Raw genomic sequence first — 26,675 nt, 5'->3', positions numbered from 1 at the left:
CTCAGTCTCTCTCTCAGTATCTCTGTATGTGTCTCAGTGTCTTTCCACATCTCCCTCTGTGTCTCTCTACAGCTGTGTGTGTCTGTCTTGATGTGTGTCTCTCTTGCTCTCTTTCTCTCTCGGTCTCTCAGTCTCTTCCCCTCCCCCTCCCCCCACTAATTTAATGGGACTCGTCTCAGTGTAAGGAAAGCGTCTAATTAGTCATAGAGGTCCTCCTGTCCAGAATTTCTAAAGCCGTGCTCACGACAAGTGTCCCAGGCTTGAATGGGACATTGGAGACACTCTGGGCCAAGAGGAGCAGCACAGAACCACCCAGAGGATGGCTCTATGAAATGGGGTTACAATAGTGCCTTCCTAGAGGGTTTGAGATAAAGCATATAGAACAGAATTCATGTGTGGAGGCCAGTACGAAACATCACCAAAGTTAAGCTGCTTTCCCTCTCCTCCTCACTGTAGGCTGCTCAAAGCCTCTACTATGCTAAGGAGAACAGAGAGCTCTGAGAGGGTTGGCAGAGTTGCAGCATTTCCCAGGATGATTTGTCCAGTGAAACCTCTTGCCATGGAGCATCTAGTGGGGTCAGAATTCCTCAAATCATAGTTGGGAAATATTGCTAATCCAGGCCCCTTATTCCAAAGAGAAGTGGAAGGCTCCCTCCCCAAGTCCCTAGAGCCAGCTGGGGTGCACAGTCAGGAGGCTGGGCTCCAGCTGGGGGAACAGCTGAACTTGGCTCCAGGATTGCGCCCAAGGGCCTCCTGTTGTGCTCCCAGGAGCCTTGGCAGTGTCCCTCCAGGGAGTGTCAAAAGCACCGGGAGGCATGGGGTGTAAGCACCTTGTAAAAATGACCCTGCCATGGATGCCGGAGCTTGCGTCCACAAAGATGGGTTGCCAGCAGACCGTGAGAATGGTATTGGGGGGAGGGGTGGCTAGACCCTCCCTTCCTTGTGTTTCTGTAGGTGAATTCTCTCTCTTTCAAGGAAGGACTGATAGGGCTCTCAGAATTATGTACCCTCCCGGCCTCCAGTCTGGAATCTGGAAGCTGGACTCTCTCCCTCCTAGGTCTGTATCGTAATCTTTTTGGTGTTGATCTCTAGAAAAGATGATGCCTGCTCACCACCGCCTCTTAAATTTCTCTTCTGCCTTCTTTGGAAGGTCCTGCTAATATTCCAGCTGCCATCACCTCAATTGTAACTTCTGAATACCATTAACCCCCTCTCTTGGCAGCTATGATCTGGTTAGAGTCTTATTAGGTTCCAAGGATAATGAGGTTATCATCATTTTTTGCTGCTTTTCTTCTCCTGGAATAGCTGGTTTTCTAAAGATGCTGTTCTCTTCTTTGCTGCTGCTGCTGCTGCTGTTCCTCCCCCTCCTCCTCCTCCTCTTCTTCTTTCTCCTCCTCCCCCTCCTCCTCTTCCTCCTCCTCCTCCTCCTCTTCCTCCTCCTCTTCCTCCTCCTCCTCTTTCTCCTCCTTCTCCTCCTTCTTCCTTATTTCTTCTTTCTTCTTGACAGAGTCTTGTCCTGTTGCCCAGGCTGGAGTGCAATGGCATGATCATAGCTCACTGCAGCCTCAAACTCCTGGCCTCTAATGATCCTCCTACCTCGACCTCCCAAATTGCTGGGATTACAGGTATGAGCTCTTGCCTTCGTAGCTTCTGTTTCGGGGTCACTGTAGCTTAGGGCTGGTTTGCTCCAGAACTAGCCTCTGTTGTTGACTTTAAAACTCTTCTAATCCGGGAAGAAGAAACCTGGTGAGGGAGGATTCAATCATCCTACAGTCCATCTTCCAAAGGGGTGGAGTTCCACTGCCCCAGTGTCAGATATCCACTTAGATTTCTGTAGCAGCCCTTCCTTGTCTTGACCAAATGTGCTCACTTGCAGGGTGCTCTCTGCCTGACTGGGAGTGCCACTCCCTTCTCATCACAGCCTGTCCTCACTCACATGGGGTCTTAGCCCGCTGGAGAGGGTGGCTGGGTGCTAGTGATAGTCCAAAATTAGGTCTGGAGACCCCTGGCATAATGGAGGGGCCTAAGAATGCCCAGACTCTGGTGAAGCTGGCAGGCAGGGCAGGCTGGTACAAGCCTCCACTCACCTGTGAGCTGGTATCTGCCTAGTTGCTTGGCCTAGGAGAATGGACGACTCTCATTTTGAGTGCTTACTGGGGGCAAAAGAAGCGAGGCAGGCTATTTCTTATTGTCTATGCCAGGGCCATAGGAACCTGAGGCGCCAGGCCATACAGAAGAGCTCCTTGTATGGGAGGGAAGAGGCAGTGGTACCATGGCACTGCAGCTCCCCGTCCCTGTCCCACCTTCACAGCCCTTGGGAGTTCTTTGGCTGCTCTGTGACTCAGAGGTCCCGAAGGCCCAGGCTCCTCTGCACCATGTTCTGGGTGGTTATGCACCAGAACCACTATGCATGCATCAGATCTGCTCCTATGGCAAGGGCCAGGCCTTTGCCCTGTGGAGGCTGCAGGGCACACACAGTCTGTTTACCACCCATATGTCCTTTCCAGAGTGGATGCCAGCAGCCTGCGGAGGCTGTGGGATCTCACTGGAAAGCCAGGGCTGGGTCCAGGAAAGTTGATTTTCCTCTCCTGAGATGCTTGCATGGGCCCCAGGCCAAGCTCTGCTGAGGGCTGGCGACTGACTGGGAAATGTTCGGCTCCCCTGTCATTGTGGACTCCAGTGGCAGCCTCTGGGGAGGAGAAAATCTGCATGGAGAGCAGTGCAGGCTCGCCTTGCTGATGAGACAGAACAAAAGAGGGGTGGGTTACTGGAGAGGGGACAGAGGACGTTCCTCAGGGGTAAAAGGGCTGACTAGTAAATCTGACCCAGGAAGAGGAGGAGGCAACAGGGAGGGGGAAGGAAAAGCAATGGAGATATTGGAGGCGCCAAAGGGGGCACAACTGTTCCTCCCCTGAAGGGGAAACCATGGGGAGCAACAGCTGGAACAGGAGTGGAGCTTGGAGGGAGACACTAATGGAGCTCGATGCTTCGAGATTCAAGATGACAATACCAGAAAGGTTGACTCCACTTGGTAAGTGGAGAGGCCTCAGGACAGGCAGAGGAAGTTCTCGTTTTGGAGTTTGACTCCATGTCTGGTGGGCTTTCACTGAAGTGCAAACGCCTGAGGGCAGAGGTTCCTCTCTGTTTTTTTCATTGCTTCGACCCCAGTGCATAAAATAGAAGCCAGCACGGATCAGATTTTTAAAAAGCAGTTTGTTGGATGATACGTAATTTGAACACAGGGATATAAGAAAAGGAACATTGTGTCTTAGGGCAAGAGCTAAGTCTCTTTCAGATCTACTCTGGGGCCCTAGAAATGCTTGACAAGGAGTAGTTTGGGGAAGATTTAGGGTCATCCCACTGCAGGGAGCAAACTAAGGGAGACTTTTAACTGGGCGAGAGGCAGGCAAGGTAGACTGTGCTGGGGGTGATCCAGACCAGAAGACAAGGGATAGGAGGTCCATGGCTAAGGTGAGTGGATAGAGAAACAGGGTATGGAGTCAGGTGTCACACCAGGTGGGCTTAGCCTACCTTCTGGGGCTCTGGAGAAGGTGATCTTCAGGAGTTTAGGGGGCCCAGGGATGTCTGTACCCCAGCAGCAGGGCCTCCGAGCAAATCAAGAACAACAGCAAGACAAGGGGGCTGGGCATTTGGAGTTGGTTCTCAAAGCGGGTAACCAAGACAGGACCTCAGGATGGGCCCAAGACAGGAGGAGGCCAGTGACCATGCACATAGGCCTCGGGGCCTCAGGGCTGCAAGGCCAAAGGGAGCTGCGTCCCAAGGTGGGGGATGAAACTCCTTTCTTTGGCTTCCTGTAAGGATTCACGCTGGGATTTGTGACCTGGTGAGCTGCAGATTGGGGTCTGGGAGTCCTGTGACTCTATGGTTGGAACAGGAGAGCCTCAGACATTGGGAAGCAGACAGGATTCTCACACTGGGCACATCAGCAGCAGGCATGGCATGGACAGACACAAAATAAAGAAGTTAGCTGAGTGGACAAGAAAGGCCGAGGAGGGTGACTGTGGAGGTCACGGGCAAAACAGAGGCCTTTGTGTGATGTGAGAAGCAGGCTCTCTTTTCTCTGTGGGACAGACTTGGATTTCTGTGCTCAGCGCAGAACCAGTGCACAATCTTTCCAGGGATGAATAGTCCTTTCTGTGTGACAGAGAGTGCCACCAGCATCAGGGAGTGGCTGGGGATAGAGATGAAAGAAAGAGGTGACTTGGAGATAATTGCAGACATGGAGTATTGAACACTTGCAGGAGGAAGCAGGCAGGTGTCATGGTATACTAGGAAAAGAAAGTGAATTTCCAAAGCCACAAGCATGTTGATGGCACAGCTGGTCAAGACTTAGATGGGATGTGCTCTCTGCCACCCCACACTGCCCCCCAGGGGCCCAGGTAGATATTTGGAGAAAAAGAGTCCCTGAAAGGTGGCTGAAGTCAGTGAATAAATAAATTAATGGAGAGGGAATGTGTTTCCTGACCCCGATTTCAGGGAGGGCAGCTGGGGAGAAGGCCAGGGGTTTGTACTCAGGAACTGCAGCCTCCAGAAGCCAGGCAAATCTGAGCCTTTCCCCAGCATCCGAGGAAGCCATGGATAAAGCCATCAATCACTTTCTCAGTGGTATGGAGAGCTCTGGCAGCACCAGAGTGAGGCAGGAAGCCCCACTTCATGGCACTTCCGGAGGGGTCTGATATTTGTTTATGTGAGACATGGTCCAGCTAGGAGTGACTTGATGATTCAGCATCTCCAGGGTGGGTGAGGTGGGAGGAGGCCAGCTTGGAGGGTGGGTCCTTTTCTGTTGGCCAGTCCCTGACACTTGGAACTCTCCCTGCAATATCTGAGAGAGCGAGAGCATTTAATTATTCATTCCACAAACACTTCCTGGAAACTGACCTTGTGCCACACATGGGCTAGGAGCTGAGCAAAGAATGGTGAGCAATGGCAGGTGTGGTCTCTGCTCACGTGGAGCTTCGTGTACAGTGGGAGAGAGGGGGTTAATCAAAAAATCACAGACTGGGATGTGTGTTCTAAGGAGATTTTGAAGTCAGGGAGGGTTTCTTTGGACAATAACACCTGTGTTGAGATAGGAAAGGCGATTAGATTTTTTCTAGGTGAAGTAAGGTGGTGTGAGGGAAGACATGAGTTTTCCTCTGGGGGAGCATGGGCTAAGGCCTGGTGGCAGATAGAAGCATGGTGGGTTTGATGAAAATCTGAAGAGCAGGGAGACTTATCAGGAGGTGACTGGATACTTGGGCAAGGGCCCAGATTGTGCAGAGTGAGAGGAAGGCTTCATCTTCATCCTAAGAAGCACTAAAAATCTTTGAGGGTTTTAAAGCAATGGTGGTGGAGGGTGGATGTTTAACATGATTGAATATGCACTTTGCAAAGCTCCCTTTGGATGCTCTGTGGAGAACATATTTGAGAACAGAGTGGATTTAAGGAGACCAAATAGGAGGCTGTGTAAATCATCTGGGTGAAGGATTACAATTGCTTAGACCTGTGCAGATGGACAGAGATGCAAATTTGAGAAATACGACAGCAAGTATTTATTTAGTATTCACTATATGCCGGGCATTGTCCTGTGGGTTTTACATGGAGTATTTAATCCTCACAATATGGTAGATACTATTCTCCTCATTTAAAGATGAGGAAACAGGCAAGTGGAAGTTTAGTAATTGGTTGAGCCAGGGTTCAGTCTGGGAGCCCATACTCTTTTTAAAATTTATTTATAAATTTCTTTTAGTAGAAATGGGGTCTCATTATGTTTCTCGGGCTGGTCTTGAACTCCTGGTCTCAAGCAATCCTCCTGCCTTGACCTCCCAAAGTACTGAGATTACAGGTGTGAGTCACAGCACCTGGCCAGGAAGCCCATACTCTTAACCATCACCTTTGCTACCTTGTAGTTAGGATGTTAGGAGATGAGAATGAGAGGACTTGGTGTTTGATTAGACATGAGGGATGTGAGCATGAGAGAAGAGATGGCCCAGGCTCCTGGCTACCTTGAGTGGGTACAGTTTAATAGGCACCAGCTGAAAGAGACTGGGTTTGGGGGAGGAGTTTATAAGTCTGCCCTTGGACAGTGTAGTGGTTTTAAAATAAGTCCACATATTCTTTGATGCTTCTCCATTCAAGAGGGTGGAGCTTGATTCCTCTCCCCTTCATTGTGGGCTGTATTCAGTAACTTGCTTCTAATAAAAGAATTATGGTGATAGTGATCACGTCTGGTTTTCAAGACAGGTAATAAGAGGCACTGTGACTTCTATCTTGGTTGCTCTCCCTTGGAGCACTCACTGTAGGGGAAATCAGCTGCCATGTTGTGAGAGGGCCATGTTGCAAGGACCTGAGGCCTCCTGCTAATAGCCAGCACCAACTTGCCAGTATGTGAATAGGGTGAGCCATCTTGGAAGCAGATCCTCCAGCCTCAGTCAAGCCTTCAGATGATACAGCCCCAGCTAACATCTTGACTGCCACCCATGAGAGAACTTGAGACAGAACCCATGACTGCCACCCATGAGAGAACTTGAGCAGTAACTTAAGCTGCTCCTAGATTACCAATCCTCAGAAATTGTGTGAGATGTTAAGTGTTTGCTGCTAAATTTGGTTGTAAATTTTTATACAGCAGTAGACAACTAATACAGACAACCAAGGGTAGGTGTTGGGTAGGCATTTGTTGTGACTTGGAATTATGATTTGGAAGTTGACAGCATTTCAGTGGTGGCTGAGCATGTAGGAGAAGAGAGTGGAGGGCCACATCGGGCTTTGAGAAGTTGTGTCCTTAAGTGGCTCTGTGGAGAGGGATGAAGGCCCTGAAGGCGACTGGGAAATCGGATGGTTTGCAAGTTGGATTCCACATTGACTTTCGTCCTATGGAGGGGCCTCAGGGGCTGGATGGAAATTTGGTGAGCATCTAGCCCTGCCAGGTTTCTACTCTGATTCTTCTGGAGTGGCCTTTTAGCAAGGGGTCTAGTGAGATTCACTGGGGAAAAGCAAAGATCTGATGCTGAAATATTGGAAATTACTAGTCTAGTGCAACCACTACTTTTACAAATGAGGAAACTGACTTGCCCAAGGGCAGGCAGCTTTGGACACAGGTCTACTGGGTCTAGTGTTCTTCCCATTGGGCCTCCTTGCCTCCAGCACCTTTCCGTGGGCCTGGGGGAAGAGAATTAGGGCCTGTGCAGAGGACAAGATGGGGTTCCTGCCTTTGACATTCTGTCCCCGCAACCAGGCACACACTGGGGAACAATGACACCCCTCCATGCCCCGTATGGCGCCTCCTCCTCGAATGAGGCAGGACATGAGCTCATTCCTGGCTCTGCTAGGCATGTGGCTTGCCAAGACTGGTCTTCTCTGAGCCTCAGTTTCCTTATCTGTAAAATGGGAATGAGGATTCATCCTTCTTTACCAGACTGTTGTGAGGGCCAAATGAGGTCCTGGAGGCCAGAGGGCTTTTCACCAGTGAAGTGCAGTGTAGTTGGAACAGGTAGGTCACTGCTGGCCAGGGGATCTCAACCTCTTCAGGCTGCCTTGGGCAGAGTGGGGCCCTTGGGGCCCTGGAGACCTGGCAGTCCCCACATGGTGTGAATCTTTTGCTACAGCAAATCCAGGCCAGCTGCTCTGAATGTTGGTGCTGCCAAACTTTCAATAACCTGGGACCCCTGCCAGTCAGGATGTTCTCCCTGGGTCTGATTTGCAGTGCAAATTGACTCTTAGCTGTTCCAAATTCTCTTGGCTCTCGAGTGCCCATCCTCAGGCCCCAGTACTCATCCTCCAGTCCCGTCCCCCATTCTGTAACTCTGTCCCCCCACTTATCCCCTCATCTAATTTGGAATTATCAGTGGTAGAAATCAAATAGTGTACGCCCCATTATTTATAGGGGAGACTCAGCGGGACCCAGGAAAGTGACGTGATTTGTTCACGATTATGCTGTCATTTATCATTTTCTCTTTGATGAGTTCCTTTGAATGATGCCTGTGGTCTGCAGCTTTCTACTTAATTGTCCTTTTTTGGGCCCTGGCCCCTCATCCACCTGCTCTTCCCTGACTACCCAGCTGATGACAATGGGACTACTGCTCTCATCTTTACCTACCTGCACCACCTCTGGTGGCTCATTTACACAATCCCTTGGCTGTAGAGCCTGGTCTGGGCTTACGGCTGTGTGTCCACAGTTTCTCCTCCTCTGGTCCTCTGAGGGTGGGCAAGGAGCTCTTAGAAGAAGAGACAGGAAGCCCCTGACTCTGGGCACCTCGGTCCCCAACCCTCCCTGTCCCTCCCACCCTCTCAAGCCTCCAGGCTGTTTCTGAGGTTTGGAATCAGTAGAGTTTTCCCCTGACCCTATATTTTATTCTCCTACTTCTCTTTACTTGAACCCATTTGTAAGCGAAAAACCATTTGGGGTGTTGTGTTTATTTTTTCCTTGTTCCACGGGAAATTACTCAGAATGTATAAGTATGTGTTTTCCTTAGAAAATAGATTCCTTTACATTTTGGCTTTGTGGTTCCCAAAGCAAGTGGACCCGCAGAAACCTAGGCTGCCAAGAGGGCTCCCCATCTGGGACTCCTCCTGGCTTCAGAATTACACCCTTTCTCCTCTCAGCACCAGTCACCCCCTCCAGCCCCTTTTGGGTCCACAGCTTCTTAAACCCCACAAGACTTCAGCCACAGTGGGCCTGACATCTCTCAGGAAGACCAATTCTTCCTGAATCTTTACTTTTAATTCCTCATTCTCTCTGCTGGTGGAAGACGTTGTGATGGGTCAGGGCATGAGAACATTTCCCCTCCTCCACCCTCCGGGGCTGGATTTAAACATACTTGAAGTTCTCAGACTTGAAGAACTCAGACTTGAAGAACTTCAAACATACTTGAAGAACTCAGACTTGAAGTTCTGAGTTCGAATCCTGGCTCTGCCTATTGCTGGCTGGTGACATGAGCAGTCGACTTCATCTCTTTGTGCCATTTTCCTCTCCTGTAAAACATGGCCATTGACAGTATTTGTGCAGAAGGCCATTGGGAGGGTTAAGAGAGTTAATATGTGTAAGGCAGTTAGGATATTGCCTGGCATGGAATAAGTCTCATATCATGTTTGCTTTTGTTCCTATGCATGTGCTTCTCCCTGATAGTACTCATTTTAGTTTTAGCCTTGGTTACAGCCCATTCCCAGTAAGGTGCAAAGGCAGGTAGAGACAGGATGGTGTCAGTGTGGCTTCTCCTTATCACCTTCCCCCAAGTTGAGGGATCTCAGTGCTCTTTTCCTTGGCTTGGCCCCTAACCCAGAACTCCCTTCCCTCCCTTCCAAAAATCGCCTTTCTGTTTGCTCACCCATGTTCATAGCAGCATAATTCACCAGAGCCAAAAGGTGGAAGCAGCCCAACTGTTAATCAATGGATGAATGACTTAACAAAATGTGGCATTTCCATGCAAATAGAATATTATCCAGCCTCAAAAAAGAAGGAAATTCTGACATCTGCTCCAACATGGATGGACCCTGAAGACATTATGCTGAATGAAGTAAGCCAGACACAAAAGGACAAATATTATATGATTCCACATGTAGGAGGTATCCAGAGTCGTCAAATTCAGACGCAGAAAATAGAACAGTGACTGCTGGGGCCTAGGAGGAGGGGGAGGATGGGAGGCTGTTATCTAATGGGTAGAAAGTTTCATTTTGAGATAATTAGAACATTTCTGGAGAAGGAGGATGGTGATGGTTGTACAACAGTGTCAGTGTCCTTAATGCCACAGAATTGTACACTTAAAAATGGCTATCATGGGAAATTTAATGTTACATATATTTACCAGAATATAAAAGGCACAAGTAAATAAAAATATATCAATAATAAAAAAAAAATCCAATTTGCCTCTTGAGACACTCCGAGAGGGGCACTCATAGTAAAGTATTCATGCCCAGTAGGGGGCATGAGGGTGAATCAGTCTCCCAGGGATTGGGTTGCCAGTGAACTCCTAATTGGCCCCCCTTATTGCTTTCAACCCTTGAGGGAAGCTCTTTCCTGGGCATCCTCCCTGGGGGATCCTCAAGTTCATAGGGTCACAGCCTTGACAGGAAGCAGCCTCCACATTACAGAGATACCTTATCTCCTACACCGTCCTGGAGCTGGGGACTGGCTGCTGGTCATGGGTGTGTGGCCCTCTGGGTCCCCCAGCACTTCACTTGCTCTCAATGCATGAGTGCGCATTCATCTAGGATTAATTAGGCACCACTGTGTGCCAGGTAGAGTGCCAGGCTCTGGGGATAGAGAGCCAGCTGGTGCCCTGCTTCAAGGAGCTTTTGTTCTAGTGGCCAATGGTCCATTTTGAGCACCAGGCCCTGAGCCATTATTTCATTTCACTCTGACAACCGCCTAGCAGGTGCCGTCGGACTCTCAGCCTTTTTTGGAGCAGCATTCTTTCTATGGGAAATGCCTAGGTCCATTTGGAGATGCGAATGGGAGGTCTGGCTGTCCCAGTAAGAAGAGATTTCTCTCCAGTCTCTATCTGTCCCACTCGCTTTAAAGACTGAGTCATTTGAGGGCCTCCTCTGGGGCTAGCAAGGGACCCCGTAGGTGCCTTGGTACCTCTTCCTGCAGCCCCCAGTGGCGCCCATAGCAGGCCAGGCATAGTCAGACCCCTGGGAAAGCCCAGCTCAGAGCCATCAGTGATATCTCTGAAAGAAGTGATGCGTGTCTAGTCACAGAGCGAAAAGGACAGAGACCCCATTACTGAGACCCTAGGGGTAGAAGACCAGTGCCCTCCTGCCAGGGCTGTGTACATGCCAGGTACTGCAGCAGCTGTTGGGGGGAAATTGCAGGTTGGACCAGGCATGGTGTTGGGCCTCGGCGAGACAGCTGTGCAGAAGCTGTGATGCCCTTCTCTTGCCTAATTCCACCCTTCTGTTTTCACTTGCTCTGCGTCCTGCTAAATTCCCTTCCCCTGCGTCCTGCTAAATTCCCTTCCCAGGCTAAAAGTTTCCATCTCTGGGCTTGGCCTCAAAGTGAAATTCTTTGGAAACTTTCAGCTGAGTTCACTTAGCTATTGTTGAGTGAAAGAAGGTGGGTGGGGGAGGAGACGGTTTGGGTTCGGCTTAGTTTTGATGCTTCAAATGCAAGTGCAGTGAGACCCAGAAATTTCGCCTTGGCTGCTGGGGTTTCAGTTGGGGTTAGGGAGGCAAGTGGGGTCATGAAGACAGCTTAGGGCTGGGATTGGGACCCCTTGGATCCTAGTCCTGACAAGGTAGGTCCTGCCTCCTAGCCCTGCTGGTCAAGTTGCTCTATCTCTCCAGGACCTATTTGCTAATTTTCAAAGCCAAATCTTTTGAAGAAATTATTTCTAAGGTTGTTTATGCATAGCCCTGATGTTTGCTGATTGATGCCTTAATCTCATGATATGATTTTTATTTGAAACAAGCCCTGCTTTTCTCTGTGTGTGGGCAGCCATCAGAAGGTTCTAGCTTCTGTAGATGCCTGTGAGGCGCTGTCAGCCTCCAAATCATAATCGACCTTGTGGCTGGGCCACAAAAGTCTCAGGCTTGGCCTGATGGAAATCAGGCAGCTGTCCCAGAAGGAATGAGCTTTGCTCTGCCCGCCCTTCCTCTCCTGTTTGTTTGGTTTTACTCTTGTTCTGCGTCAGGGATGAGTTGCTTGGGAGAAGGGGACGAAACTTAGAGCCTAGATCTGCACATGTTGTTTGGTTTGGGAAATTAAAAATAAAATATTTGGTTGATTTTAGTCCAATAATGTAATTTTTTTAGGAAGACAGATTATTGGTCTGGATTCAGCTGGTTTTTTTTCTATCCTAGCATAAAAAGATTTTTAAAAATCCAGCAATTACAAAAAAAATTTGCGAAATGCCCTCTGTGAATTGGTTCCTCCTAAGTGGGTCTTCTGTAGGTGGGAGCTCTGAGGTGCAACTAAGATGAACAGAAAGTGGCAGGAGAAGAAGGGGAGACAGAGGCTGATGTAGGATTTTTACATCACTAGGAAGTTTTGTGGCTTCCATGCCATTTCTGGGGCATAACTGGAAACTGCCTAAGATGTGCGGGGACAGAGGAGGAAGGGGCTGTGAAACTCCCCTTCCTTAGAGACCTTAAAAGCAAGTAGGTCCTCCGGTATCCCTGGGGTTTCTTAGTCATCCTGTCTGGAGGCAGAGGGAAGGATGAAATGACCTCTGGAGGGCATATTAATCATATTAATGCAAATGGGAAGATGAACAACCCATCTGGCTGAGTAGTAAGATCACCTGCAAGAGTGGAAACATTTGCATGTTGCCTCTCCCTGGGTGGTAGCCCATCTCTTTCCTTCACTCTCTCTCTCTCTTCTTTTTTTCTAGTCCTGGATCAAGAATCTGTCACTCAGATTATTCCAGAGCCCCTGCCCAGTGCTACTTATGCCTCCTGGATGCTGAGCTGACAGGCATGGTGAGGCTCTGGCAAGCTTCTGCCTTCACACCCCTTCCCGCAAGTTCACTGTCTTACTTTGATCTTGGGAATCTTGTCTACATTTTAACACACATCAGTTCACATAGCAGATTTGAAGCAATGAGGGACAGGCTGGGGAGGAGAGATGTTTTGGGATGGGAGATGCTTCTCATTTACCCTGTGGGTACCTGCCTTTTGGCTGGTCCTGAAACTGTCAGTATTCATTGTTAACATTTATTGAGCAGCTAGTGTGTGTGGGGCTCTGTACTGTCCTCTGAGGATATTATTCACATTTTACAGCTGGAGAAACTGAGATTCTTGCCTGAAGTCACAGCTTTGGTGAGATGCAAAGCAGGGATGGAAACCTAGATTTGTCTGGCTTCAAAGCCTGTGCTTTTACCCAGCATACTCAACCATTTATTGGCGGCCAATGGTCATGAGCAATTACCAGGATACCCTATACTTATTGCTGTGTGCCTGAACTGGTGCTAAGTGCTTTGCTTGGATTCCTACATTCAACTGGCCGCTGTTACACTCACAGCTTTGGTGGAGTTGGTCCTCAGATCTGAGCTGCATCTTCCCCATGGGGTTGCAGCCCCCAGAAGGCCTCTTGCTGCCCAGGGCCACAGCATGACTTCTGTGGGCACTTTGCCCTCATGGGTCCTCTCCCTGTAGAGGAATATTAAAATTTATACTTTATGACTACATTGGTGTAAAAACAAATGTAATTCCGGCTGGATTCATGATTGTATACTCATTTGTATTCTATTCATTTTTTTCTTTTGATTTTTGAAAGACAACTAAAATAAAAACATTTTTGAGGGCCCCTAGAAATATCGTGGCTTCTAGGCACTGCACTGTGCCTCATTCAGAAGCATGCCCTGTGTGCTGGAAGTGATGGGCAGTCCTAAGAGTCTTGTCCTGGGAACTCCTCTGGACCCAGCAACCTCTGCTGCCACCTGACCTAGAGCCCAAGCCACTCCTTCAGCCAAGCAGCCCCAAGGTATGGGAAAACCAGGTGCGCCTCTGCCCTCTTACTCCACCTCTTCCACCTTCCCTCAAAATCCTTCCAAGCCTTGTAGACAATCAGCAAAAGAAAGTAACCCCTCTAGGCCCTTTTAAAGTCCATTTAGGCCCCCTCTTCCTCCCCAGCACAAGCTCTTTGATTTCATCTCCTTCTCTTCCCCTTTTTGAAACAGCTGACTTTTAGGAACTGCAATGACCAGGGCAACCCACTTCCCAGGAAAGCCCCTCATTCCTTCTCTCAGAGAAAGGTTGGAGGCTGCTCTGGGATTAGTGCTGCCCGCTCCCTCCCCAAAGGCTTTGTACCCTGCAGCAGTGGGCTCCCAGGGCCTCCATAGGGAGGAGTGCCTTCTCAGCTCAACCTTGACTTCAGAGGGGCCCAGGGTGGGAGTGGGAATGGAGGGCTTCATTACTTCGTTCCTCCATAGTATATGGCTAAGTATTCAAGAGTTATAAGCAAAGCTGCAAACTTGTATGTTCTTTCTTTCTTCCTTGACAAAATACTGTTAACCAAACTGAAATGAAGCCAGGTAGGAAGTAAGATATTGGCATTTATTTGTGGGTGGTGTTAGGAATTATAATTTGGGATACACAATACCTTTTATGACAACGTAGACAATCAGCTTCTAAATTTAGAACTTCAGACTCTGCAGAGCCCTGAGCTAGAATATACTGGAGCAGGGAGGACTGTCCCTCGCTCCCACCTACCCCTCTGCTTCTCCTACCCAAGCCCCCAATTCAAATCTAGAGTGTCTATGTGCACACAAGGGTAGGAGTGATGGTGGTGCCAGCTCTTGCAGCCCAGCCTTGATGCCCCTTCAGTCTGGGGGCATGTGTGTGTCTGTGTGCACTAGATGGGTGGTTGGCTCTAGTCTTGTAGGGAGGAACCCTGGGCAGAGGCCCAGACAGGAACCTAGAGTATGGTTCAGAAGGAAGCCCTGAGCTTTGGTCTGGTATATTCTCTTGGGCCTGTGAAATCCTTGCCCTATGAAGAGCCCCAAGGCCAGAGGAAAGCCGGAGTGGGGCCTCTAAAGAATGGCCCAGGCCAGGAACCCCTGTTGCTTGGCTTTGAGGGAGGTGCTGTCCTCAGCCTCTGCTGTCTGGCTATCAATTTAGATCTCCTGACTCAGCTTATGAGGGGTTTGTTCATGTCTTAGGGCATGTGGCAGTGGTGACCTTTTGTTACACATGATTGACTCCCACATCCTGGAATGGAATAGAACACATTATTAAAACCATTGATGAGTGAAGTTGTAAAAAGCAAGTTGAAAAAGAGGCAAACTCCTAAGAACAATAAGGTAGCCTTTTCCCTAATATTGATGGCAGATGGAAAATTGGTAACTTCATAATCAAAGCTTTATTAGGACATTTCTTGTGACATGACCACTTAAGTCAAACCCTACAAGGGTATGAATAACTCTCAAGTTTCACCCCAACTCTTATTACTTTGTAAATCGAGGAAACACCATGAGTGCTGAGTGATGAAAGTTGTTGCTTTTTAATCCATACTGAGTTACTGGAACCAGGAAAATCCCTTAGTTTGTCATTCTAACACTCCCATCATCATTCTAAAACCTAAGCCTCCCTGTGTCTTCCCCCCATATGGATGCAAAATGGAGAGAATACCAAGTTTCATGCTCAACTTTTTTCTTCTGGAGGAATTACTTTCTAGTTTCCTTAACCAGTTAATTCAACCATAATGACTGGGTACCTACCATGTGTCCAGCAGCTGGCCAGTACTTAGAATGCCGTAGTGAATAAGGCAGGTGTCCTTGCCCTCATGATGTTGACAAAACCCTTTTTTAAATAAGAGCAGTAAAATCCTCACTCTTCTGACAAACCACACTATTTGAATTTAAACACAGAGAAGCTTTCTCTAGTAGCCAGGTTTCACCTTAGCAATATACTGGCATGAAAGGTTCTCAGAAGCTGCTGTCTGAAAGGATAAGTGTCCCTGGGACCAAACCCTTTAGGCACTTGAGAAGCCAAGAGTGTCTGTGCATCCCAGACAGGGAAGCAGACTTGGCCACCAACTCACCGTGTCACTTGGAAAAAGTCATTTTCTGTCTCTGAGATGCAGTTTCCTGACCCGTGCAGCAGGATAGCTGACCTAGATGATTCCCAAACTCCCCTTCCACCATGACATTTCGATGACAAACATTTTTAAAAATAGAAAATAAACTGTATTTTAAAAACAGGCCCTAAGTGACTTCATCGAGCTCACCTTGAACTGCCCTGCACCAGAAGCAGTTTGGCTCTTCCCTGTCGGCCAACTCTGTCTGATCAGAAGCTCCTATTGTTTTTGAACTGGTTTGGAAACTGCAAGCAGGATGAGTCCCAGCTGCTTATGCCCTCTGGGACTTCCCAGACCCCTCTGGCTGGAGAATGTAACCCAAGGCTCTTGTTCTTGTGTCTATGCCAGCCCTTGTCATACCGTGGTGACCAATCTGTTCCCCCACCAGATTAATCCGTTTATTGCACCAATATTTATTGAGAGCCCGGTGGTGCCAGGCATTGTTCTAGCTACAGTGGGGAATATAACAAAGCCCCTTTCTGCCTGCAGCTTGCATTCTAAAAGGGAGGGAGAAGAGGGAGAAATAAACCTGCACCCCCACCCCACCCCCCACCCATAATTTGATGTCATGAGTGGTAAAGTGGTATTATAAGGACTAGAGGAACAGAGTAAGGGAAAGAGCGTGAAGGAGAGTGCTGTTTTGGCTTGGGTGATCAGGGACGCCTTTTTGAGGAGCTGACTTTGGACATAGCTCTGAAAGAAACAAGGGCATGAGCCACACTGCTTTCTGGAGGAAGAGTGGTTTAAGGAGGGAAAAGAGCAGGAGCAAAGGCCCTGAGGTGGAAGCATGTTGCCTGGGTTCTAGAACAGCAAGATGGCCAGTGCAGTTGAAACTGGGGGCCGTGAAGGGGAGAATGGCAGGCAGGAGGCTGGAGGTCAGATCACACTGGGGAACAATGATCATGGATTTTGTTTGAGGTGTGATGGGAAGTCTTTGGAGGGTTTGAGGAAGGGAACAAATATGATCTGATTTGGGTTTTAAAAGGATCACCTGGTTGCTCTGTATAGAAGACACTGAAGTGAAACAAAGGTAGAAAAGCAGGACCAGTTAGGACAGGGGTCCCCAATTCCCAGGCCATAGAGACACCAGTCCATGGCCTGTCAGGAACCGGGCCACAGAGCAGGAGGTGACTGGGGGAGTGAGCAAACATTACCACCTGAGCTCTGCCTCCTGTCAGATCAGTGGTGTCATTAGATTCTCATAGGAACACAAACCCTACTGTGAACTGTGCATGTAAGGGATCTAGATTGTGTGCTCCTTATGAGAACCTAATGCCTGATGACGTGAGATGGAACAGTTTCTTCCCCTACCCCCCACACCTGGTTCACCATGAAACTGGTCCCTGGTGCCAAAAAGATTGGTGATATGGTTTGGCTGTGTCCCCACCCAAATATCATCTTGAATTGTAGTTCCCATAATCCCCATGTGTCATCGGAGGGACACGGTGGGAGGTAATTGAATCATGGAGGAGGTTCCCCCATGCTATCTTTGTGATAGTAAGTTCTCTTGAGATCTGATGGTTTTATAAGGGGCTTCCCCCTTTGCTCAGCTCTCATTCTTCTCTCTCCTGCTGCCTTGTGAAGAAAGATGTGTTTGCTTCCCCTTCTGCCATAATTGTAAGTTTACTGAGGCCTCCTCAGCTCTGCAGAACTGGGAGTCAATTAAATCTCTTTTCTTTATAAATTACCCAGTCTTCGGTATGTCCTTGTAGCAGCATGAGAAAGGACTAATACAGTTGGGGACTGCTGAGTTAGGAGAGGATCGTGGAGACTGGTGGGAGATGATGGCTTGGTTGAGGAGGAGGTGAGACGTACTTAAGTCAGGTATACGAGTGCGGGCACAGACCATGCATTATTTGCCTAAGATGGGCTCTTGCCCAGAAAAGGTGCTCAGAAGAGGGAAAGATGAGAGTGGAGAGCTATGGTCAAAGTTAAGAGAGGGAGAGAAGTGGAAAACACTCACACAGCTCTGGCAAGTCCACCTCTGAGGCTCTGTCTGCATTGCATGTACCTGTTTGTTTGCCCTTGATGTGTACATTCTATAAATACCTTGTTTTGGTTGAACCTTTCGTTGTTCAACCTGGCAGGCTCCTATTCCTGAACCTATTGTTTTGTCCCTATATGACCTCTTCCTGCTAAAAACAGCACTGTCCTTCTTTTGGGACCTGCCTCTCCCACCCCATTGCTTTAATGTCTGCATCATCTTGGATTTGCTGAACCTTTCCTCTCTCTTAGGACCCCACTGCTTGCTCATGGAGACTGATCCTCTGTGTCTGTTGCCACAGTCATGTTGCTGCCCATGGGTTCCCTCCTGTGGGGTGAATTCTGAGCTCCAACATCACCTTTACTGCTTCTGCTGTGGCCAACCTGATCCTCAGAGGCCTCCCCATTCTAGTCTCTGTTAAAGCGCCACACTGCTTGCCTTGCTTCTTTAATGCCTTTGGTAGGGATTGCCCCCAAGATGCCAAGCAAGGCTACAGCCCAGCAGCATGGGGAGATAGTGCCCCATGTAGAAAACTTTGACCTATGAAAGACAGATGAGAGGGATCCAGCAGACAATTTTTTCTCTTTTCTTCTATGGGATGGAAGGTTCTCAGGGACAGTGATTATGCCTTGGATGTGTGAAGACATCCCCTGTGAATCAGAAACTGGCCGTATCCCTTTGTGGAGCTGTGGATAGCTTGGAAATGCATTCACCCCTTTCCTTTCTCTCTTGAGAGAGTGAGAAGTCTTTGCCTTGAGATTGTGCCTCCTAGCCTTATCTCTATTAAGGGACTCTGGCACCATTTTCTTGGACACTCCCCAGCCTTGTGACTCTAGTAGGTTCTGTCAGCCAGTTCCCTGGTCCCTTGGCCATGGAGGCGGACACTGACCCAAGCTAGACCGATAGAAGCCCTTACCTTGTATCTTTTAAATTGGATTAGAAGGAAAAACAGTTTTTCGCTTCTGGCACTGAGCCTGAAGATACGAGTCTAAGAGCTGCTCAGGGCCATTTCCCAAGGAATGTGGAGGAAGCCTATCTGGGGGAAGGAAGCTGGCTTGTAGAGAGGAGCAGAGATGAGCAACACAGATAGTTCTGGATCCAATTGCTCTGAGACCCAGCTGCGCCCTGCCCTTCCCACGGTTTCCTTCTGTGAAGAACAAATTCTTTCTCCTTCCTGGCTAGTTTGATTGAATTTCTGTCATTTGCTGTATTAGTCAGGGTCCAGGCAGGAAACAGAAACCACTCTGAGTGTGTTACATAGCGAGAGTTGAACGCAAGGAATTGATTATGCAGAGATGGGAGAGCTGAGAAACCAAATGGGAATTAACGACATGGAAGCTTCCAACACTCCTCCCTAGGGCTGAGGAATAAGGGGGAGGTGGTTTTACTGTCAGCCACGATGGGGCCACCTGCAGAAGCGAAGACCATGGCTGGCCCGTGTGGTGGGAGCTAGGGCCATAGAGTGAGGCTGACACTCCCTGAGATGCTGCCCAGAGCAGAAAGAGGGTGGCAGAAACAGTGTGGCCTCCCTCTTCCTCCAGCCTTCTGTCATGCCTCCCATTGGTCAAAGCTATCCTGAAGTCAGCAGGCAGGAAAGTCTAAGAAATATAGTATTCTGCAATGCGGAACAGGGCAGAAGTGAACTAGCAAGCAGACCAAACAGGCAAATGACCAACACACTGGTAGTCTAAGAGTCAGTTTATTCCACAGTGCCTGCTTTTAACTGCGAACCAGAGAGCCAAGACTCAGTCTGAAGCTCTGTCTGCAGCTCGACCCTGTGTCATAGCTCACAAGTTCATCACAAAGTTCTGGTGATGATAGTTATTATGGTGATGGTCCCTAAGAAGTCCTGCTCCTTTGGAGGTATGAATGGATTCCCCAGTGCATATTTTAAAGCCTTTACTCCTCCATAGGGTATACACAGGAAGTTGAGTTCATTGCTTAGAGATTGAGTTGAGCCACAGAGAGAACCAGGTGTAGCTTCAGAATTTCCATAGCCAGTAGTCTCCTGCCAGCATGGCTGCAGGAAATCTCCTGAATTTCAACCCAGCGGCTGATCAGAGCTGCTCAGTGGCCACCACAGAGGTACTAAGCTTGCTAAGCTATGCTGGTGCATTCGGAGTTCTCCCTAGCCTCCAATCTAAATTCCTTCCCCTGTATTGTCAGGTCACCCTTGGGAGACCTAGGATAGGATTATCCAGAAGATCATGCAGGCTTTTGAAAAAAGGAAAGAGCATTATTTTTGAATTTGAACTGAGCATGGACTTAGAAAGCTCTGCTGATGTGGCCAAGGAGGGGCAGGAATGGGGGTCATGTGATGGATTTTCAGACTGTGGAGTGACCGGAATGACTCACTGGAGACCATCCAGGCCGTGGGGTTTGAGGTCCAGTAGTGCTCAGCAAAGAAGTTCCTGGGAACCTAATGGGGACAATTTGGGGTTTTGCAGATCATCTGAACCGAGGTTGTTTCACATATGTTGGAGAGCATGCAGCTCTCTATATGTCTGTATTTTAAAGTAAATAAATGGTTCCCTGAGCAAACCACATGGTATTGGATGGGCTTAGACTCCTGTTCCGAAGCCTCTGCTTTCTGGCTTTACAGGAGCCTGTGGTGACCACTCTGGGCTGGGAGTCCATGTGCTGGGTCAGCTTCTGGCTCCTGCTGAGGATTCACTGTAGCGCCAGTGGACAGGCAGCTTGTTATGCCTGGGCTTAGTTCTACCTTTCTGTGAAACAGGTGGAAGACTGGAGTCACTGGATATTGTGAGAATAGAAGAAATTTTTGCTTTGTGTTACAGGTTGAATAGTCCCCTCGAATTCATACGTTGAAGTCCTAACCCCCAGCACCCCAGAATGGGACTTATTTGGAAATAGGGTTCTTACAGAGGTAATCAAGTTAAAGTGAGGTCATTAGGAGTGGGCCCTAGTCCAATATGATTAGTGTCCTTATAAAAAGGAGAAATCTGGCCGGGCGCGGTGGCTCACGCCTGTAATCCCAGCACTTTGGGAGGCCGAGACGGGCGGATCACGACGTCAGGAGATCGAGACCATCCTGGCTAACACGGTGAAACCCCGTCTCTACTAAGAAATACAAAAAACTAGCCGGGCGAGGTGGCGGGCGCCTATAGTCCCAGCTACTCGGGAGGCTGAGGCAGGAGAATGGCGTGAACCCGGGAGGCGGAGCTTGCAGTGAGCTGAGATCCGGCCACCGCACTCCAGCCTGGGTGACAGAGCGAGACTCCGTCTCGAAAAAAAAAAAAAAAAAAAAAAAAAAAAGGAGAAATCTGTGCCCAGTGACACATGTAGAATGAAGATGACATGAAGATGGTCGTCCACAAGCCAAGGAGAGAGGCCTGGAGCAGATTCTTCTCCCATGTCCCTCAGAAGGAACCAATCCTGCCAACCATTGATTATAGACTTTGAGTCTCCAGCATTGAGGGAACCAGGGGCTGCAGAAAGAAGCCAGAGTGGGAGAGAGGGCTGAGGCAATAACTTCCAGTGAGAAGAGCGTGGGGGATGCCCTTGTACCAGGATCCTGGGACTTAAGAATCACCCCTTCCTCACTTTCATTTCCAAGACAAACTCCTTTTCTAGTTAGACGGCAACTAACATCTGCTGTCTTCTCCCAGCTATTGTGTTTTCAGCCCCTTTCTTCCTTGCCTACATATATGACCATGGGTGTATTAGGCTGTTCTTTTATTACTATAAAGAAATACCTGAGAGTGGGTCATTTATAAAGAAAAGAGGTTTCATTGGCTCACGGTTCTATAAGCTTTATAGGTGGTGTTGTGCTGATGTTGCTTAGCTTCTGGAGGGCCTCAGGAAGTTTACGATCATGGCGGAAGGGGAAGGGGGGCAGGTACATCACATGGTGAAAGCAGCAGCAGGAGAGCGAGGGGGAGGTGCCACACACTTTTAAACAACCAGCTTTCGAGAGGTCACTCACTATTTTTGAGGACAGCACTAAGGGGATGGTGTAAACCATTCATAAGAAATCCATCCCCATGATCCAATCAACTCCCACCAGGCCCCACCTCCAACACTGGGGATTATAATTCAACATGAGATTTGGGTGGGGACACAGTTACAAATCACATTCATGGGAAAAATCACCTTGAACCTTATTTCCAGTACTATCTTTCTTATTTCATTTGATAGCATGCTTATTAGCATCAAATTCACTGATATTCATGCAAGCGCTTAGAAACCGTAAAGAGGCTGGGCGCGGTGGCTCACACCTATAATCCCATCACTTTGGGAGGCCAAGGCGTGTGGATCACCTGAGGTCAGGAGTTTGAGACCAGCCTTGCCAACATAGTAAAACCCTGTCTCTACCAAAAATACAAAAATTAGCCATCAGCTTGGTGGTGCGTCCCTGTAGTCCCACCTTGGGAGTCTGAGGCAGGAGAATCGCTTGACTCCAGGAGGCAGAGGTTACAGTGAGCTGAGATCACGCCAGTGCACTCTAGCCTGGGTGACAGAGTGAGACATGAGAGTCCGTCTCAGAAAAACAAACAAACAAACAAAAAAAAAAAACCAGAAAGAAAGAAACAGTAAAGCGTTCAGTCTTACCTGTCCTTCAGTATCAAGGTTGAATATCATCTCTTGTCACACCACTCCGTTGAGCCAGAATTAAACACATTATGTTTCCTTCTCTCAAGGATTACATCACAGTCTCCTTTAAATTGTAATTATTTGCTGTCAGACTGTGAGCCTCATAAAGACAGGATAAACGTTTCACTCAGGGTTGAATCTCTAATGCCTGCCACATCACGGGTGATTAGAAAATGTGTTTCACATTAACTAACAAAGACTTTAGGCAGAGAATGGCCCTGATCTGCGGCCCAGGCTGCAGAGCTGTGCCTGGAGCTGGTCCAGGCATGGGTGGAGAAAACACAACTCAGACTTCTAGACCCATGAGAGGCTCCCTATTTCCAGCTCAGCTTCACCCAGCAGCATGGCCCCCTCCTACAACTTAATCCGTTGTGACTTGAAGGCAGCAGGCTTGACTAGTGTGTCCATTTCGGCAGGCAAACATATAATTTCGGGTCATGTCCGGTGCCATTTGGAAGGAAGCTCAGGTTTCCCTAAGTGGAAACAGCATGCTCTGAAAGTAATTATGGGCCAGGAAGCATGTTCTGGAGTGAGACCCAGCATATCTAAGCAAAGGTTGACCTTCCTGCCTGGTGACAGGACAGCCCAAGGAGGACATAATCAGTCCCAGTTAACCCCCAATAGTATCCTAGGGGGCATGCATCATGCCGGGAGGAGCAGGCCAGACTGGCACTGGGATATCTGCCAGGATTCTGGATGCCAGTTATTTTGGGTTTTGGTTTACAGTGGACTCCCTGGGATCACTCTTTTCCATGCTAGGACCTCAGAAACAATATGATGAGCTCCTTGTTTGAAGTGGTGGGACCTTGGATAATTGTTTCTCCTCTCTGTTTCTGTCATCGTGAGGAAGTTGAACTAGATAACCTCTGACCAATTAATTGTATGCTGGTAAAGGTTTAACACCAGCTCTTTGGAATAAAAAAGCTCTGACTGGGTGCAGTGGCTCACACCTATAATCCCAGCACTTTGGGAGGCCGAGGCAGACAGATAACCTGAAATCAGGAGATCGAGACCAGCCTGGCTAATAAGGTGAAACCCCATCTCTACTAAAAATAAAAAAATAAAAAAAAATTAACTGGGTGTGGTGGCAGGTGCCTGTAATCCCAGCTACCTGGGAGGCTGAGGCAGGAGAATTGCTTGAACCTGGCAGGTGGAGGTTGCAGTGAGCCAAGATCACGCCACTGCACTCCATCCTGAGTGACAAGAGTGAGACTCCATCTTAAAAAAAAAAAAAAAGTGGCGTCTACTGATTTCTGCAATGTGAATGCTTTCATTATGGCCATTTTCAAGCTACAATGTGATGTCATTAAATGCAGACTTGGGTGAGATGCACCACCTTGGCTGCTGAGAGCTGGTATGAATGGGAGGAGCCAGCTCCAGCATATTACTGCTTCTAACTCTGACATCTGCAAATTTCTTCCACTATTATCCAGATAAATGTCATCCAGTATTCATCTGCTATATTACAGATGCAATACAGCATCTATATTACATAGATAGATATTTATCTGTACCTATATGGGTATAACCAGAGCTGGCTATATTATTTGCTGGCCCTAGTACAAAATAAAAATGTAGCCCCCTTCTTCAAACAGCAGGAAAAAAAATGCCATTAAAGGTTTTAAAATATAAAGTTCTTTCCTTTCTTTCATGGTTCCTCATGGTGTTTTAAAGTTGCTATTTAATGTAGTTCTAAGTGAATAAACACTTAAAAATGAAATTATTACCCTCAATTTTACTATTCTTTATATTGTAAAATGCCAGTTTTTGTTGCAAATATAGTATTTAATTGGTGGAATCACTGAAATGACACAATTATATTTCATAGCTCATTCATGACTACATGACTGGAAACTCACAAAACTAACTCTACTGTTCACCATAATGATAGGCACGCGTGGTCCCTTACTCCCCTGCTCATGTACATTCCCATATCCCATTAGATTCCAGTTCCAAACACAGAGTTAAAATTAGTACAAATTTCAGGATGGTCAGAGCAGAGTATCAAACCAAATATAAGACCCTTGTAAGTTCAGGGCCCCAAGTGACTGTGGAGGTCTCACCCGGGAAGCTGGATTTGGGAGTACCACTGTTTATGTATGGAGTCCATTCTGATTAGTCATTCCATTTCTTTTTTTTTCTTTTGAGACAGAGTCTCACTGTCTTGCCCAGGCTGGAGTACAGGGGCACAATCTCGGCTTACTGCAGCCTCCGCCTCCCGAGTTCAAGCGGTTCTTCTGCCTCAGCCTCTGGAGTAGCTGGGATTACAGGCGTGCACCACCATCCCCAGTTAATTTTTGTATTTTTTGTAGACAGGGTTTCACCACATTGGCCAGGCTGGTCTTGAACTCGTGACCTCAAGTGATCCACCTGCCTCAGATTCCCAAAGTGCCTGGATTGCAGGAGTGAGCCACTGTGCCTGGCCTTCACTTCTTGATATGCACACATCCTATCAACTCTCTCTCCCTTCAGTTTACTGATGAGTAAGAAAGGACTGAAAGGAAAAAGATTTATGGATTGTCCCATCTTGTTTTTCCATCGATGTTATCATTTTCAGCATAAATAAATGGTTGGCTCATATAGGGAATCAAGACAGGAAAGAAAAGGGTATGATAGGGACTCTTGATTGTTTATGTTTCTAAAAGTCATTTCAAAGCGGGTTGGTTTGAATGGGAAATGTAGACTTTTAGAGCTACGACTCCAATATTACTCAGCCATAGACATTATACACTTACCTTATACTTGCTTTGAATGTTTCTGAACTGCCCGGGATCCTGAGTCCGCCAGATTTCTGTACTCATGGGGCACTGCAAATGCTATATGTCAATGGGTTGGCAAGAAATGGTAGGCACACGGGGTCCCTTATCTACTCTGATCACGTGCATTCCCATGTCCCATTATATTCCAGTTCCAAACACAGAGATAAAATTAGTACAAATTTCAGGATGGTCATAGCATAGTATCAAACCAAATATAGACACTCGTAAATTCAGGGCCCCAAGTGACTGCAGAGGCCACACCCAGGAAGCTGGATTTGGGAATACCACTGTTTATGTATGGGATCCATTCTGATTAGTCATTGACAGTGCTCTCCCGAGCATCCCCCATTCATATATGGAAATCCTAATCCCCCAAGGTGATGGTATTAAGACTGCTGATTCCTTGATCTTGGACTTCGCAGCCTGCAGCACTGTGAATAATAAATTTCTGTTGCTTATGGGCTGCCCAGTCTATGATATTTATTATAGCAGCTTGAACAGACTAAGAAGGGTGTCCTAGGAGAGAAGATGAATGTGACCTAGCCCTGCCATGCAGAAACATCAAATTCTGTTGCATTGTCAAAAGTATGTTGTTCAGAAATGAGAAGCAACAACACAGGACAAAACTAGAGAAAACAGCTCTAAGTCAGTGGTCCTCAGATTTAAATGTTCATCAGGTTCCTGAAGCATTGGCTAAGAATCCATATTTACTGGTGGGGCTCTGATTCACTTTGGAGTGAGAGTGAGGTAGCCTCGGAAACCCTTCTGTAACCCCTCATGTTTCTGCAGCAGAGGGTCAACCCACCTCGGTTTGAGAAGCCCTACTACAAAGAAAGTGAATTTTGAAAGGAGGGAGAGACCACAGGCCTAGCAGAGAGTAGGTCTCAATAACTGTTCAATAAATGGAGTGAAAGAAAGAAAGAAGACTCGAGAAGCCTGAGGTCTTCAGGGAGAGGTTTTAAGAAGTGGTGTAATTTTAGCTTCCTATTCAGGTCTATGCTCTATATGCAGCACCTATGCCAGGGCTGGGGAGTAGAGGGCCAAGTTCATGCTTGTTTAATGACTGAGGTATAAGAGAGGCCCCCCAGAGTCCAAGGACTCATGGAGACTTGAGGGCAGAGGAGGTGAGATCTCAGATCCTCCATGCACCTTGCATGGGGTCAAAGCCCTCTCCTAGTCAGACTGGCTCCAAAGTCACCAGTGGGTCTTCAGTGAGACTCCTTTCTGCAGGGAAATCCAGCCAGACTATGTTGGGAGCTCTCAGGTGTGGGGGAGGGTGGAGTGGGGAGTCTCAGAGCCTGACGATGCAGGAGGTTTAAGGAGGATGGCACACTTTTCAGCTGACTCCCCTCCCAGGCCTTCAGGGAGGGAGCTCCTAGCTGCTCCATCACCTGTTCGTGCATCTCACCGGGGAAAGTCAGGAACTAAATCCATGTGGATTTGGCTGTCTGGGGCACAGAAATGTCACCTGGGTCAAATGCCTGCTCCCTGCTCTCCAGCTGGAAGGCTCCGTTCCCTTCTTGGAACTCCTAGAACCTTTTATGTGTGCTTCTGCCTCTAAGACATTTGTTGCAGCCAACCTTGTGACTTGGATGGCTTGTTTTCTGCTGGTAAGTAGGGCCTGGTGATTTATCTCCACTCACCTTTCTCCACTCACACCCCTTGTGCTTATTTAGCATAGAGCTGTCTGGGCAGGTATTGCAACACACAGTTGTGGAATGAAGGCTCGAAGGTCTGTGCCCTGAGCTTCTGCCTCAGGCAGCAGGGCGGGCTGATGGGCTTTGTAGGGCTCTCTGTATGACAGGGC

At 48.0% G+C, this 26,675-nt stretch overlaps 2 long non-coding RNA genes across 2 annotated transcripts in view; one reads left to right on the top strand and one right to left on the bottom strand.

Annotated features, from left to right (window-relative positions):
- The window catches only part of LOC114671418 (uncharacterized), a 59,321-nt gene that overhangs the window by 4,617 nt on the left and 28,029 nt on the right, over positions 1–26,675 (top strand). Inside the window, exon 3 of the long non-coding RNA XR_013402149.1 lies at positions 12,327–12,414. This is a non-coding gene — a long non-coding RNA (uncharacterized LOC114671418). The remainder of the gene's footprint in view (positions 1–12,326; positions 12,415–26,675) is intronic.
- On the bottom strand, positions 8,873–25,411 carry LOC144333478 (uncharacterized). The gene is made up of 3 exons (XR_013402150.1): positions 22,068–25,411; positions 12,954–13,083; positions 8,873–8,970 (listed from the first exon to the last, which is right to left on the bottom strand). It is a non-coding gene; the product is annotated as an uncharacterized LOC144333478 (long non-coding RNA).

Source organism: Macaca mulatta, chromosome 12 (genome assembly GCF_049350105.2).
Source record: "Macaca mulatta isolate MMU2019108-1 chromosome 12, T2T-MMU8v2.0, whole genome shotgun sequence".
Taxonomy (NCBI): Eukaryota; Metazoa; Chordata; class Mammalia; order Primates; family Cercopithecidae; genus Macaca; species Macaca mulatta.
This window is presented reverse-complemented; position numbering and strand designations above follow the sequence as displayed.